The 14,230-nt window shown below is 58.5% G+C and overlaps 1 protein-coding gene across 6 annotated transcripts in view; it reads right to left on the reverse strand.

Moving 5' to 3' along the window:
* OSBPL5 (oxysterol binding protein like 5) overlaps positions 1 to 13,657 on the reverse strand; it is a 76,617-nt gene extending 62,960 nt beyond the window's left edge. For 2 of the 6 annotated variants that reach the window (XM_063728353.1, XM_063728350.1), the window contains exon 1: positions 13,496 to 13,657. The gene's annotated coding sequence lies outside the window, so the exon portion shown is untranslated. The remainder of the gene's footprint in view (positions 1 to 13,495) is intronic. The other 4 variants (XM_063728355.1, XM_063728351.1, XM_063728352.1 and 1 more) reach the window with 3 other exon arrangements.
* Between the last annotated feature and the right edge of the window lie 573 nt (positions 13,658 to 14,230).

Below are 14,230 nucleotides of genomic sequence, written 5' to 3' on the forward strand. Positions count from 1 at the left end.
CTCCTCGGACAATGGTCCGTGACTTGGCAGATGCCAGTCTGCCCCGTGGGAAGGGGTCTCCAGGCAACACAGCCACACTGTGCTGGGAACCTGGATGGGCCCCGTCACTGGGGTCACCTTCTCCTGCCTCCCTGGGGCGGGCTTTGCAGCCCCGACAGCTTCCTGTTCCTCCGGCTGCTCCTGGAGAGGGGCCCGTTCTCAAATCCCCTGGAATTGGCCACTGAAGGCCCCCTCTGCCTCTCGAGCCAGCTCGGAAGTGTGCACGTCACCGATGCTTCTGGTGACACCAGCAGTACAGGCGGCCTTCGCCATTAGGTCACAGTGAGAAAGCGAGGCCTTCTGCATTCTCTTCCCAGCCTCCTGATTACATCAAGGGACAAGAGTATGGGTCTTTTTGGTGGCTCTGCCCCTGCTCATCTCTCTATTTAAGGGAGGCAGAGTGGCCCTGGGTGCAAAGCTCACAGCAAGCAATGTGAGTCCCTGTGGCCAGAGCACACAAAAGCTAACATGTAGTCAGTGGTTCGTGTTCATTGTACATGTTTTCATAGTTACCTGCCATTTATCACAGGTGATGTTGATTTTTTAACTGCAGCAATCATTAGCACATCTTCTAGGTATAAATGTACTTCAAAAAGAAGTGAGTTGATTTATTAAAGATCTAGGTCTTAAATAACAGTATAGGTGACATTGGATTGCCAAGGTGGTCTGCGCACACTGAAAGCTGTTCTAAAAATGCCAGAAGCTGCTCAAAATGTGGGGCCCCTTTCTGACCGAGAGGCTCCTGTGTTCCCTTCTCCTGCGGGCAGGGACCAGGCCTTGGTTTTCACCAGGTCCCCTTCCAGGGATCCCACGTGGAACAGCAGTGGGGGCCTGCAGGATTATCAGGAGCAGCCTGCAGGGCGCGATGGGCTAGGGCTCAGGTGAGGCACGCAGCACCCCTAAGCCTGGTTCTATCCTGAAAGGGTACCTAAACGTGAACAGAGCCGGTGCCTGCAAAACCTCCAGGAAGAGCTGGGTGCGAGTGGGTGTTTGATACACGCTGCTGGCTGTCAATACCGTGTGATCAACACTGGATGTTGAGCGAGAAACAGAAGAATGAAGAACACAGAAAAGTAAAGAGCCCTCTAAACAGCCCAATCAAGCATCATGGAATACCGCGTGCCAGATCTCATTCATGCCTCGCTGGCATTTCCCGGGTCCTCCTGCCGCGTCCGTCCGCTCCTGGTTTGCTCACTTTTCTAACAGTCTTACTCATCTGGTTTCCTAGACAGCAGTGGGTGGGAACGAGCATTGACAGCCCCTCCAACAAGGAGAAGAGGAGGAGTCTGGGGCCATTGAGTACAGGGAGAAACGGCCCACAGAGTGCAACATCCCCCAGGCGACAGGGGTTCACAGCTACGAGGTGAGCTGCTTCCAATCCCAGTCCTGTCATGTAGCGGTGGGTGACTCTGGGCAGGTTTCCTCACCTCTCCGAGCCCCAGTGTCCCCACCTGTAAAATGGGGACAATAATAGAACTTCCGGCATAGGGTTGTTTCAAGGGTTAAAGGAGATAAGTCATTCCAAAAGCCTCCATAAAATACATGTTAATCATTATCAAAATTAGCTGTTATAATGACACTAGTCAGCAGGAAGAGGGTTCCAGTGTTTCTCATGTAGACCTCAAGGTTGCATGTAATGCATTTTGGGATATGCACAGAACAGGGCAAACGTGTTCAAAGATCTGAACCTCCATGGGATAAGCTGCTCTTGTGTGGGAAAGCCCCCTCTAGCCTGAAGATGTGGCTCCCTGAGGTCACAAATTCCTGGGGCTATTCCTGCTCTGGCAAGCGGCGGGGGCTGATGACGCCAGCACTGTCGCTAGGGCTGAAGCCCAGGAATAATGAATGACCACAGCCAGGAACAGGCGCCCACCAGAGACAAACAGCATGTTCCTTGCACATTCAAAACAGACACAGTTTAAAATAATGAACAGGGCGGGAGGACAGTTATTTGCCTGAGGTCATTCGTTAAACCTCAATTTAAAAACTGACTACAGGCTCAAGCTGCCGGGAAGCAAAGCCCCAAGTTGGCACGACTCCCGAGCGGCCCACCAGGCCCGGCTGCGGGTGATGGGTGGGTGTCCACTACGGCTGCTCAGGAGAAGTCTATCGTTTTCATTTTCTTTTTTGCTACATTTGGAGTTCTCATCAGAGCCCTGGATAGCAGAGGCTCCATATAAGTGCAGCCCAGATAAGCTGGGAGCCCCGGGGTTACCAGTTCCCCAACAGCGCTGTCAGCACCGCACACACAGCAGGGAGCCCCAGGGCAGCCCCGCAGCCCCCAAGGAAGGTCTGTGCCCGGGAAACACACGGCATTCAAACCACCACTGGTGTGTGGCCCCTTATCCACTCCCCCTGGGAGGAAAGGACCATTGTGGTGTCCAGAGGGCCACTGTAGGAGGTTTTTGCTGGACTGCGCCAGAGGGCAAAGGTGAAGGGGCAGCTGACGCACTCCAGCCCGCAGATCCTGGCCCAGGATGCTGGGACCTGGAGAGCATGGCCCTGCGTGCAGCACCTGCCAGTAGGTAGCAGGATGTGTCATAGAGGGCTTGCTGACCCCAAACACGCCGAGTCACCGGCACCCTGGCCTGCCCGCCCACTCTGCTGGTGGGACAGAGCGGCTGATAGCGTGTGGCACAGGAGGGGTGAGCCCGGAAGGGTGAGCATGCTCCTGCTGATGCTTCATTCACCAAGCGGGGGTCTCTACAGCTTGCCCAGGTTCCAGCTGATAAGCCAAGGCTCTTGGGAGGGCACAAAACCGTCAAGATTGAAGCAGGTGAAACCTGAGAACACTGCACACACTCATGGGTGCCGAAGGCTCTGATCACATCAAAATCTAACTCCCGGGGAACGCTGAGTCCTCACAGGGATAAAAACAGAACCCACTGACGAGACGCCCGGCAGTGCGGGGACCCTGGGGTTAGTCTGACTGCTCCACTACCCACGGTTATGGGCTAAATTGTGTCCCCACGATCCACGTGTTGATGTCTCAGCCCCTAGGACCTGAGAAAGTGGCTGTATTTGGAGATGGGGTCTTTAAAGAGCCCCCTATATACCTAATGTAAATGACGAGTTAATGGGTGCAGCACACCAACGTGGCACATGTATACATATGTAACAAACCTGCACGTTGTGCACATGTACTCTAGAACTTAAAGTATAATAATAACAATAATAATAATAATAGCCCATTAAATTAAAACAGGTCATTAGGGTGGGGCCTAATCCAATCTCACTGGTGTCCTTATAAAAAGAGGAGATGAGGACACAGGCACACAGAGGGATGACCCTGCAAGGACACAGGGAGAAGGTGGTTGTCTGCATGACAAGGAGCGAGGCCTCAGGAGAAACCAGCCCTGCAAGGCCTTGATCTTGGACTCCGGCCTCCAGAACTGAGAGAATCAACGTCTGGGCTGCTTAGTGGTGGAAACCCCAGCAAACTCACACACCCGCCCAGGAGGGCCTTCCTAGGACAGTTGGGCTACAGCACCAGCTTCCTTGGGAAGAGGGGATTTCTCCCTGGCCACATCCGGAGGTGCTACAGGGCCCCTCTCCAGGAATAATGCCCGGCACAGCCTGACAGACTTGGGCTCAAATCCTGCCTGGGCCACTTCCCAGCTGGTGACCTGGCATGATCCCAAGCACCGAGGGGAGATGGGTGCCCCAGCTCTGCCACTCACCCCAGCTCTGCCACTCACCCCAGGTCTGCCACTTACCCCAGGTCTGCCACTCACTCACCCCAGCTCTGCCACTCACCCCAGATCTGCCACTCACTCATCCCAGGTCTGCCACTCACTCATCCCAGCTCTGCCACTCACTCACCCCAGCTCTGCCACTCACTCACCCCAGCTCTGCCACTCACTCACCCCAGCTCTGCCACTTACCCCAGCTTTGCCACTCACCCCAGCTCTGCCACTCATGTCCGACGCGGCCGGACGGCCAGGGCAGCAGCCACTATGCCGACAGTTCACTTCCATTTAACCCAGCTTTGTGGAGATGCCACGGGTCTGGGGCTTGGCTGGTATTCCCAAGCCCCGTCTCCCCATCTTTGGCAAGGCCACACACGTGTGGTTTCAGCAAGGGGTTGCTGTGCTGGAACGGGCTGTGAGCAGACCTGCAGAACCTCGGCCAGACCCCGCCCTTCCTGGGCCCTCAGTCTCAGGCTCAAGCCTGTGTTTCTGGTTTTAATTAACAAAATGTGTTGGTCACTGAGAGGCCCCTGGGGGGCCCTGGCAAACATCTTTGTATGGTGTGTTCCCTGGGAGCCAGGATTCCTCCCACAGCCCTATGCTGAGGCAGAGTAAGGGTGGGGTAGGGATGATTCCCTCTGGGACAAGGGAGAAGGGAAGGGAAGTCAGCACTGAGCACAGGAGGGACCAGGCCACATCTCGCTGGGCTGCTGACCCCACCCCAGGTCAGCCCGCCGGGAGAGTGCCCTTGGCGGTGCCCAAGGAAACCGGAATGCAGACCTTGCTCCAGGGACGGAATGGAACTACCAGAATGTCCTTCTGAAGGTTGGAAATCCATGTGATTTATGTACATAAAGCAAGGAAAATGTACAAGGAATACAGAACCACACAGACAAGAAGAGGTTGCAGAGGGCGATCAACTACTGTTTTTGCGACTTCTCTGAGACTCTAAAATGATCAGAAAGAAGGATGTGAGCGGAACGTCAGTGGTCACGTGACATCTGTCTGCGTGTGTTTATGGATCCATCCATATATAGTAAAGCCCAAAACCCGCCTGGGAGTGTGAGCCTGGAAACCCAGGATGGCGGCTCTGGGGAAAGAAGCGAGCTCTGGGGCCCTCCCTACACGCAACTTGTAGCTGCTGAAAGATGCCTAAAGCAAATACAGCCAGGTGCCAGGACCTTGACGACGCTGGCGTTGGTTCTGTTATTCTGTATGTTTCCTGTGTTTAGATCTTTCACAATTATTCACTATGCATGAAAGTTTTCATTAATGATAGGCATGATAGGAGGTGGCCCTTCCCTGCTCTGAGAGCCCGTGCCACTTCCATACAGGCCAAGAGCTGGCACCCACGGTGAGCTGGCTCATGCTCCCACCACGTCCCGAGGCACCTCCAGGAGGCTGGTCCCACAGTGGCCCATTTCACAGACGAGGAAACTAAGGCCTGGGGCTTTAGGACTTGCCCATGGCCCCACAGGGTGGGGATTCCCACCTGCTTTGCCAACCGCTAAGCCCACGCTTCAAGCACCGCGCCCCGTCCACAAGGTCAGACGGGTCACTCCTCGGGGCCCCAAGGGCAGCAAGCTCCCAGCTCGCACAGGTCAGAATGTGAAGGACGCCTTTACAGGGCGGTGCTTACGGCCCAGGGCACCTGGCTTCACGCATTAACAATCAGAGAGCCGCGTGCCTCTGTGCAAAACACCCAGGCCAAACACATGGGAGCAGACTCACGGCCCATGATGGGGGAAAGCAAGCGGCGCTTCCCGAGCATGTGGGAAAAAGTGGGCCTTGCGGGGCCCAGATCTAAGGGAGTCAGGGCCAGCAGCAGAGAGACCCTGACCCGTAAAAGGATGGGAAAGAGCAGATAAGGAATGAGGCTGGACTTACGAGAGGTCACCCTGATGAGACAGGGTTCCAGGAGAAGGTGACGTCCCCAGGAGACCCGGGGAGGCCAAGAGGGGGCCTGGGCACCAAGCTAGCTAGCCTAGATGTCTGATGTTCCACTGGTACTGAGGCAGTGCCCCGATGGAGGCAGGCTTTGCAGGCCTCAGAAGGGCCCGTGCCAAGACAGAGAGGGGCAGGAGAGCCCCAGCCAGCTTGGCTCCATGGCTGGGGTGGCTCCACAGGCCAGCCCTGTGCTCAGCAGGTGGGCACCACAAGGCCACTTCCTGCCACCCACATCACTTTAAAGTGTGAGCACCCAGCAGCCCACGGAGCAGAGATGAAGGCGGCCCCGCCCCCGGCCGGCTGGAAACTGAGTAACTCGTTCTCCTCTGCTCACAACAATCAGATGAGGGAGAAACTGGCCCAGCCTGCTGGGCTTGCAGCAGCCGGAAGGTTCTTCTGGCCATTGGTGGGCACCTGCCAGCAGGGAGGGTCTGGGCAGGAAAGAGCCACATAGCTGCACTTGGTGCAGGGACGAGGGTGGGGATTCCTGATGGCCTCGACCACGGCAGCCATGTGTGTTCAGCAGCACACTGGGGCCAAGCACCCTTGAGTGCCAGTCACCAACAGAGAGCACCTCTGTCCCCCTCTCTCTGGGAGCCTACGTGGGAGCTTGGCTGCCGGGCTGGGGAGGATGGCCCACTGTGGCACTGTAATGGGACAAATAACCAGGCCCTGTCCTGAAGCGGCCTCAGCCTCAGGTTTCCAGACGGGGCCCACATCCTGACATTTCTAGGTGTTCTTCATGCTCCAAACTCTCCCAGCCTCCTGTGGCCAAGCGGCCTGCCCCGGCCTGCCCTTTGGGGACAGCTGTGCCGTTCTGAGGCAGAATCTAGGTCTCGGAGCGAGAGAGATCTGTGCTCTCCTGCGGGAGCTGGGCCCAAAGTGGAAACCCAGCATGGGTGCTGGAGTGGGCGAGGGTTCCCTTCAAAGCTGGCTGCTCTTTTCCTCTGCCCCAAGGAGATCAGAGGGTGCCATGTGGGAGCACGCGCTCCTACAAAGCACAAACGGCTCTTGGTGCCCACACTGGCACCTGCTTTTCTGATCTGCAGAGCGCTCTTCCTGTTCTGGCCCCAGGATGTGCAAGACAGCAGGGTGGAGCTTTGTGGGAAAGTGGGGCGTCCTCGGCAGCATCAGGCCAGTCCACCGCCCCAGGACCAGCCACGGGGACACCCCACTTGCAGAAGCTAGACTCATGGAGCATCGGTGACACATGAGACCTCTTCTGGGCTGCACACACTGGTGCAGGAGAGAGGGAGGGAGGAAGGACGAGAAAGATTTCCAATCACTCAGTCTCAAACCTTTGAAAATTAGTGGACGCTTCTTTCTGCATAAAACCTGGGGTGCATCCTCAAGATATAAAACAGCTCAAGGAGCAGGAGCAGATGGACAGAAGCCCTTGGAGAAGCTGGGGCCTCGGGAGTGAAGCGGGAGCTCTGGATGTCCAAGTTCCCTTCTCGGTTCCTGCCAGAGTGTTGCCCGTGTGCAGGAGCCTTAGCCCCGCAGGTGTGGGGGTTGTGGGCAAATGTCAGGGATGGGGGTGCCTTAAAGATGGAGAAACTGAAGCCCAGCGAGGAGCAGCACCACGACCCTGCCATTCTTGGGGCCCCATTTCCTCCGTCTCAGAGGGGAGCCTGTTAGATACTGTGAGCCCTCGGGCCAGCCACCCTCTGAACACAAGGGACAGCAGGGTGAGGGCACAGGTGAGAGTGTGCACGCACCCTGAGGCCACAGAGAATAAAACATGAGGGTCGGTTTTTGCCCAGGAGACAGGTATGTTCTCGAGGTGGGCGCGGGGAAGAGGTAGAACTCTCAGGTGTCCCTGGGGCTGGGGGATCTCACTACCTCTGTAGCTTGTCTTTGAGCATTAATGCTAAGTCCCAGCACCCCGTCCACAGCACCCCAGCCTCAGGGTAACGAGGCCTGGTACCTAACCCACAAAGTGCTCGCTGGTAGGGAGTGTGCGGGTCAGACACTAAGGCATTCCAGTTCTCCCTGGCCCTGTGCCAGGCCGCTAACTGGATCCACTGCACTCAGGGACACCATGTACTATGGTCCCTGCTCTACAGGTGAGGACAGCAGCCTCGAAGAGCCCAGGCCAACTTCTTCCCATGGACTCGCTGCCCCTTCACAGGTCAAGAGTCCCCTGAGACAGCTTAGGGCAGCCTGGGACCAATGCCAAGTTCAGGAGCAGAGGAGACGGCTAGAGAGGTGGAGGGTCTGCCAGCAGAGACAGGGTCCACCTGGGGAGGGCCAGGGCCACGGCTGGGTGGGGTGGCCCAGGACTATCTGAGCCAGGGAGATGGTGGCTGAAGGGTGGAAACCTTTGACTGGCAGCCCATAGGGGTGGGGTAGGGAGTCATGCCAGTCACCCGCACAGTGGCTGATGCTCACCCAGCGCTGTGTACAAAGACCATCTCGGGACTTCTCATGGGCCAGCCATGAGCATCACTTTACAGATGGGGTAACCAAGGTTTAGGAGGCAAATAAACTCTGCTGACCCTGGCACCTGGGGTGAAGAATTCCGGCTGCGTCTTCCTCGGCTAGGCCTTCTGATCAGATCCGAGGCGGTGCCTGCCACCATCACCACCATCAATCTCTTAGGCCCAGCCGCCTCCCTGCCCTGGCCCCGCCAGCCCTCCAGAACAGGTTCACATGCCCCACCCTGGTGCCTGCTGGCTCTGGCTTGAATTTTGCTAAATTTGGGTGACCTCCTAAGGCAGCAGTGGGTGGGGTGGGGTGGGGGTGAGGTTTATCCTGTAAGGAGGGCATCTAGCGTTCCTGCCCCACGGGCCAGCGTCGGGGCTCCTCTCCCTCTGGCCAATGTAGGGAGCCTCCCTAAAGTGCTCCCCTCCCGCCCAGGACCAGGAGCTTCCCCAAAGCAGCACAGTCCAGCAAGCAGGACGCCTGGACCCTTTAAGCGATCCGACTGCTGCTCCGTATTCACCGCAATAGGCGGGCATGGGCAGGACGCACTGCTGCCAGAGTCCCGGCCCTTTAAGCGACCCACACTCCCCGCGTCGCATTCACCCTAATAGGCGGGCATAAAAAAAATGCCGTTGCCTGGAGCCGCAGCCCAGCGAATGGGACCCACAGCGGCGCGCCCTTTAGTTGACTCTGTCTTATTCGCCGCAATAGCTGGTCATGAGAAATCCCGCTGGCTGCCAGGAAAGGGGCGCGGAGATGCGGATGCTCCGCCCCAACACTACGCCTTCCTCTGCTGACTATCCCCAAAGTTCCCTTTAAATGACACCCCCCCCCGCCCCCACCCCCACATCGAGCGCCGTATTCACCCCAATAGCACATCAATCCCTCCGCAACGCCGGGCTACTGAGCGCTCCCTCCCCTGGCGGAGGAAGGCCCTTCCCCGCGAGTAAGCAGCTGAGAATGGGCCAGCGAGAGAAGGGACAAAGGCACGGGCGACAGAGCGCCCTCTGTGCTGTCCCCGAGCGCCTGGAGGCCCGTTCCCTCCTTGCTCAGAAGCACAGGGCACTTCCCAAGGGGCCATCCGTGACCAGCAGTCAGGGGCATTATGTCTCCAAGCTGGGGTGGTACTTCTGCTCTGCCAGGTACGGCACGGCTTACTGCAGGTTTGCCATCTCCCCTGGCCTTGGATGAAGGGAAGGCGACCCCAGGTTGGTCACAACGGGCAGCCTGACCAGCTGCCTGCTGAGGTGGGGTATCCTTCAAATCTCCTCCCTATTTTCCACTTAAACTCCCTAAGAATGTACATATTTAGAAGGAATACCGTTCAGTTGTTGAGCCTCCACTTTCCCCTTCATCCTTGTCTTAGTGTCAGCAGGGTCAGAGGGGATCCATGGGCCAGTTAAGTCCATCTACATTCACCAAACACAATATTAGGCATCCTGAGGACGTGAGACACCCTAAGGGCTCCATTCCTAAATCAGAGATGATGGGACTCTGGGAAGAGTCACGCACTCTTGTCCTTCCCATCCTAGAGCGTGGAGGAAATGAGCTGGTCACGTCCCACACCAGCCGATGCTGGTGAAACCAGGACATGGTGGGTGGGACTTGCTAGATGGGGGCAGCCAGTCTCAATCTACTGACCTCCCTGGGATGAGACAGTATGATGGCTTTCCACATGTGCCTCACTTAACCGTAGAGCACCTACTGTGTGCCAGTCTGGGAAGAGAGCCAGGAGCAGACTTGCAGGCAACCGTGCTTGGGGACAGATGCCGCGCACCAGCGGCACCCACCATGAACCTGGCTTGGCCCAATCGCTTTTTCCATAGGAAGCCATTCAATTAAACAAACATGATCATTTCAGTATAAATAAAGAGAAAACAAAACACAGAGCTGAGAGCTGCTTTGGAATGGGTAACGGGTCAGGAACAGAGACTCTCTCAGAGAGGCAGCATCCGAGCTGGGACCTGAATTAGATGGAGCCCACCAAATGCAGATCCAAGGAGGGGCCGAAAGCAGAGGCACAGTCAGTGCAAACGCCCAGGAGTAAGAAGCTGGGGCTGAGGCCAGACTCCTGTGAGCAAGGAGGGGAGAGGGAGGGCAGAGGGAGGGCAGAGGGAGGGGAGAGGGAGGGGAGAGGGAGGGCAGAGGGAGGGGAGAGGGAGGGGAGGGGAGAGGAGAGGAGGACAGGGGAAGGGAGGCGGAGTGGAGGGGCGTCTAGGGCCTGTGGGGTCTGGAAAGGTGTCAGGACTTACTGAGACCCATGGCAAATCTCAAAGGGCTCTAAGTGGGCAAAATACATGAAGTGGTTTATCTTTTTAAACACCATGCTGGCTGCTGGCTGGAGAAGGGCTAGGAAGGCCATGAAAGGAGAGCCTACTAGTTAGCTGATGTGGAGCTCCAGGCAAGAGCTGGTAGGGCCAGGAGGGGGGTGGAGGCCAGCCCTGGAGGGAGCAGCCGGATGTGAGGTGGGCTGGGAGGCCGAGCAAAGCATTTGCTCTCAGCCTGCCTGGGTGGCTCTGAGATTTGCAACAAAGGCCCTCTAGGAACTCTGGATCCCTCTAAGCCAGCCAACAAGGCTCATGTCCCACCCCCTCCCCATCTCCCACCTCAAGCCCTGGTCCTGAGGACACAGCTGGTGCCCACTCCGCGTGTAGATGCTAGCACAAGGCAACCTCACACTCTTGTGGACATGATCCCAGAGGCCCTGGCTCAGAACAACTGTGATGCTAAGAGAACAATGTGGTCCTTAGTCCAAGTCCTTTGTACTCGACCGCCAACCCTACCACTCTGCGGAGCAGCTTCACTATCTGCCTATACATCTCCACCGGAAAGGTTACCCAGCCGTGGCCAAGACCCAGCCACCAAGGCCCCAAAACCTTTAAAAATCTTGGCCAGCCCAGGAGCCCCATCCTCAGGCTGTCAGTTGCCTCCTCAAGCTGCAGGCTCGGTAAGTCTTCAAGCAAAGCTGGCATCGAGAACAATATTCTTTTCCTTTGTGCCGGTCACAAGCAGCATGAGGACATCCAGGGCAGCATGCCTATCCCTGTCGGGAGGCCAGTGGCCCTCACTTGCACCACCCAACATCTACTCCCCAGCACACTGGTGCACTCCCTGGGCTCCCCTGCCAACCTGCAAGCGGTGGGCACTTCTACCCACCTAGCCCTTGGACTCCGCAAGGGGAGCTGCACCTAACGGCTCCCTCCCCGACAGCTCCCTTCCTATCAGAATGACCGGGATCCTTTTGGCACTGTGCACCCCTGGACCTCGGCCCCTCTACAACCCCCTGTCCCGGAGGTCAGAGCTTCCAGCTCCCCAGGCCTCTCCGGGAGAACCCTGAACTGGGTCCACAACATTTCTCAGCTGCGGTCACGACTCAGATTCACCTGTCCCTTGAACAATAAATGGGAATGGGGGCGGGATGCACCTTCTGTCATCTTGGGTAAGTTCTCCACCTGCACGCGGTGCCTGTGTGTGTGCAAACGTGTGCAGGCTTAACCACAGAATCAGCAGAGAGCACCAGTCCCCAAAACACAGCTGTCAGAGACACACACAGCCCTTCTACCCGCCGGCTTGTCACAGAGTGTTTCTCCCTCCCCCAAGCGTTACATGTCAGATTACTATCAGCGCTCAGAGCGGGGCCAGGATTTCAGGAGAGAAACTGATACCAGGCATTCTCAGCATAGTAAATACAATCCTGGGTGGGGGCGGGGCGGGGGGTCTTGCATTCATATTCTGTAAAGAGCTGAAAGCAGTTCTTTGAAGAACATGGCCTATTCATGGCCCAGTCTGGACCCAGAAAGGAGCCACCACTGGGCCTGCAGGATGGCTGCCCGGGGTTCGACATCTGCAGGGCAGCCTCTCTGAGACCAGGCCCAGGACTGCAGGTCAGAGGCTCCTCATCTGGCCCATCTGCTGTGTCACCTTTCCTAAACACAGCCTGGCAAGACAGACACACGCGGTGCCTGCCTCCTGGCACCCCAGGCCAGCCCCACACGCGTGCAGGCAGACAATAGGATCTGCAGTTCTGGAGCTTGAGACCTGAAGGGAGCAGCCGGGCACATGATGCCACCCCAGGTTGCCCCAAACCTGCCCGATGCCTGCAAAGCCCCCACTCAACCTGGCAGGTTCAAGGAACAGCAAGGCCCTGTGTACCAAGGAGGTGGGATAAAAACGTGCGGAGGAGCCTTACTCTTGGGGGTGGGGAGCAGGGTTTCTGTTCAGTCTGGGATCTGGATCAGCCCTGGTGCAGGCAGACCCAAGAGCATCTACCTAGGATCCCAAAGGCTGGCCCACTTCTCCAGGCTTTGGGAGGCTGTATCAGATGGGGTGGGACCCTTACAGAAGTCTGCCTGTAAAAGGCACCTTGAAGAGACTGGGGCAGACACACAGAGGGGAGCAAGTTGCGAAATGGCAAAAGAGGAAATCCACCCAGCCGCTTCGGCAGGGCAGACCCGCTCAGCCCAAGGATGAGGGAGGGGCAATGGGCTCAGCCCAGGGATGAGGGAGGGGCAGGTAAGCCCACCCTGTGACCCCTCCATACCCCCAGGAGTCACCCCAAACCCTAACTCCAGTTGGCTTCTGATAGGAGGCAGCCCAGCGGTGTGGGTGGGGGTTGGCGGCGGTGCCTGGGAAGCCCAGGACGGGCCTGTTGCCCGGGGGGCTGCAGACTCCAGCCTCCTTCCCGCCCGCCCCACCCTCCCGCACCCCAATCCCCGGGAGGAATCTTCAAGTGCACAAGACCCTCTTGAGGACTCAGGCACCTCAACAATCCCTGAGGCTCCATATCTTCAGGGGGTCAGTGCCCCAGAGATGGGGGCTGTGGGCAAGGGTCCTTCCCTAGCCTGTAATCCAGGCAGCCCCCTGACTCTGCGGACTCAGACACAGCAGTCCTCCCAAGCCCGCAGCTGGGACGCCAGACTCAGATCCCAGACCCCATGCAGACCCATCAAGACCTGGCTCCTTGGAGCCCGCGTCGGCCGAGCTGGGGACACAGACCCCCAGACTGGCCAGGGTCTGTGGTGGTCAGACCCAGCCACCCTCCCTGGCGGTCCTGGCTCCTTTAAGCCCCACCAAGTGGGGAGCCGAGCTGGGCGCGCCGCTTCCCACTCGCGGGCCCCACCCGCCCCAACCCGCCAGGCGCCGACCCGCCCTGGCCCGGGGCTCCCCCAGGCTCCCCCGCTCCCCGGCTCCCCCGCGCGCGACCCGCCCCGGCGTGGCTCCCCGCACTGGCTACTGCCAGGGTCCGCAGGGCTGCGGCGCGAGCTCCTGGATCCCTTCGGCCGGCCCCCCGCGGCCCTCGGTTCGCTCCGGCCCTGCCCGGCGGGGCCCTCCGGATCCTTCCCAGCCCGCCATCCCCCCGCCGTCCCCCGCCGCCCCCCGGGCCGCCGCGCTCCTACCTCCTACCGTGCCGCGAGCTCGGTGCTCCGGGCCGGCCGGGCGCGCGGGGTCTCCGCTGGCGGCGCGGGCCTGGCTGCAGGAAATGCCAGCAGATGGTCCCCCCGCGCGAGGCGGAGCGAGGGCGCGGCGGAGGGAGGAGGCCCAGGGAGCCCGGAGGCGGGAGGAGGAGGCGCGGCGGCCGCAAAACCCGGGCCGAATCGCCGCGCGGAGCGGGCACCCAGGGGGCCCCCCCACCGGCTGCCGCTTCTCCTCACCCCCTAACCCCCCGCGCGCACTCCGGGGCTCGCATTCACCCGGGCGGCCAGAGGTCGGGACACTCCGCTGAAAATGGCCAGGAGGCTTGGCGAGGTGGGCAGTGGTGAGTGGGGTCAGCTTCGTGGGGTTCTCCAACTTAGGGGTGCAGGCCCCCAGCCCACCCTAGCCAGGGTGCGAGGCGCCTCCTCTCCCTTCCTGAACCCAAGAAACTGTCGCCGTTTCTCCCCGTCTCAGGAGCCATCAGAACACAAGAGGAGCCCCAGACATCTGAGCCCATTGTCCCTGCCCCTTATGTGCTAAGAAGGACCCTCAGTCACACTCTGTTTCTAACTGTACGTCTTCTCAGGACCCTTTTGACAAGAACCTACCCTCATGTGCATTTCTTCCTGTGTTTTCTCCTCACCTTCTTCTACCCCCCAGAGACCTTTTTAGACCCCTCAGTTCTCTTGTATATAAAAGACATTCTAATTCCCCTAAAC

This window comes from Pongo abelii, chromosome 9 (genome assembly GCF_028885655.2).
Source record: "Pongo abelii isolate AG06213 chromosome 9, NHGRI_mPonAbe1-v2.0_pri, whole genome shotgun sequence".
NCBI lineage: Eukaryota > Metazoa > Chordata > Mammalia > Primates > Hominidae > Pongo > Pongo abelii.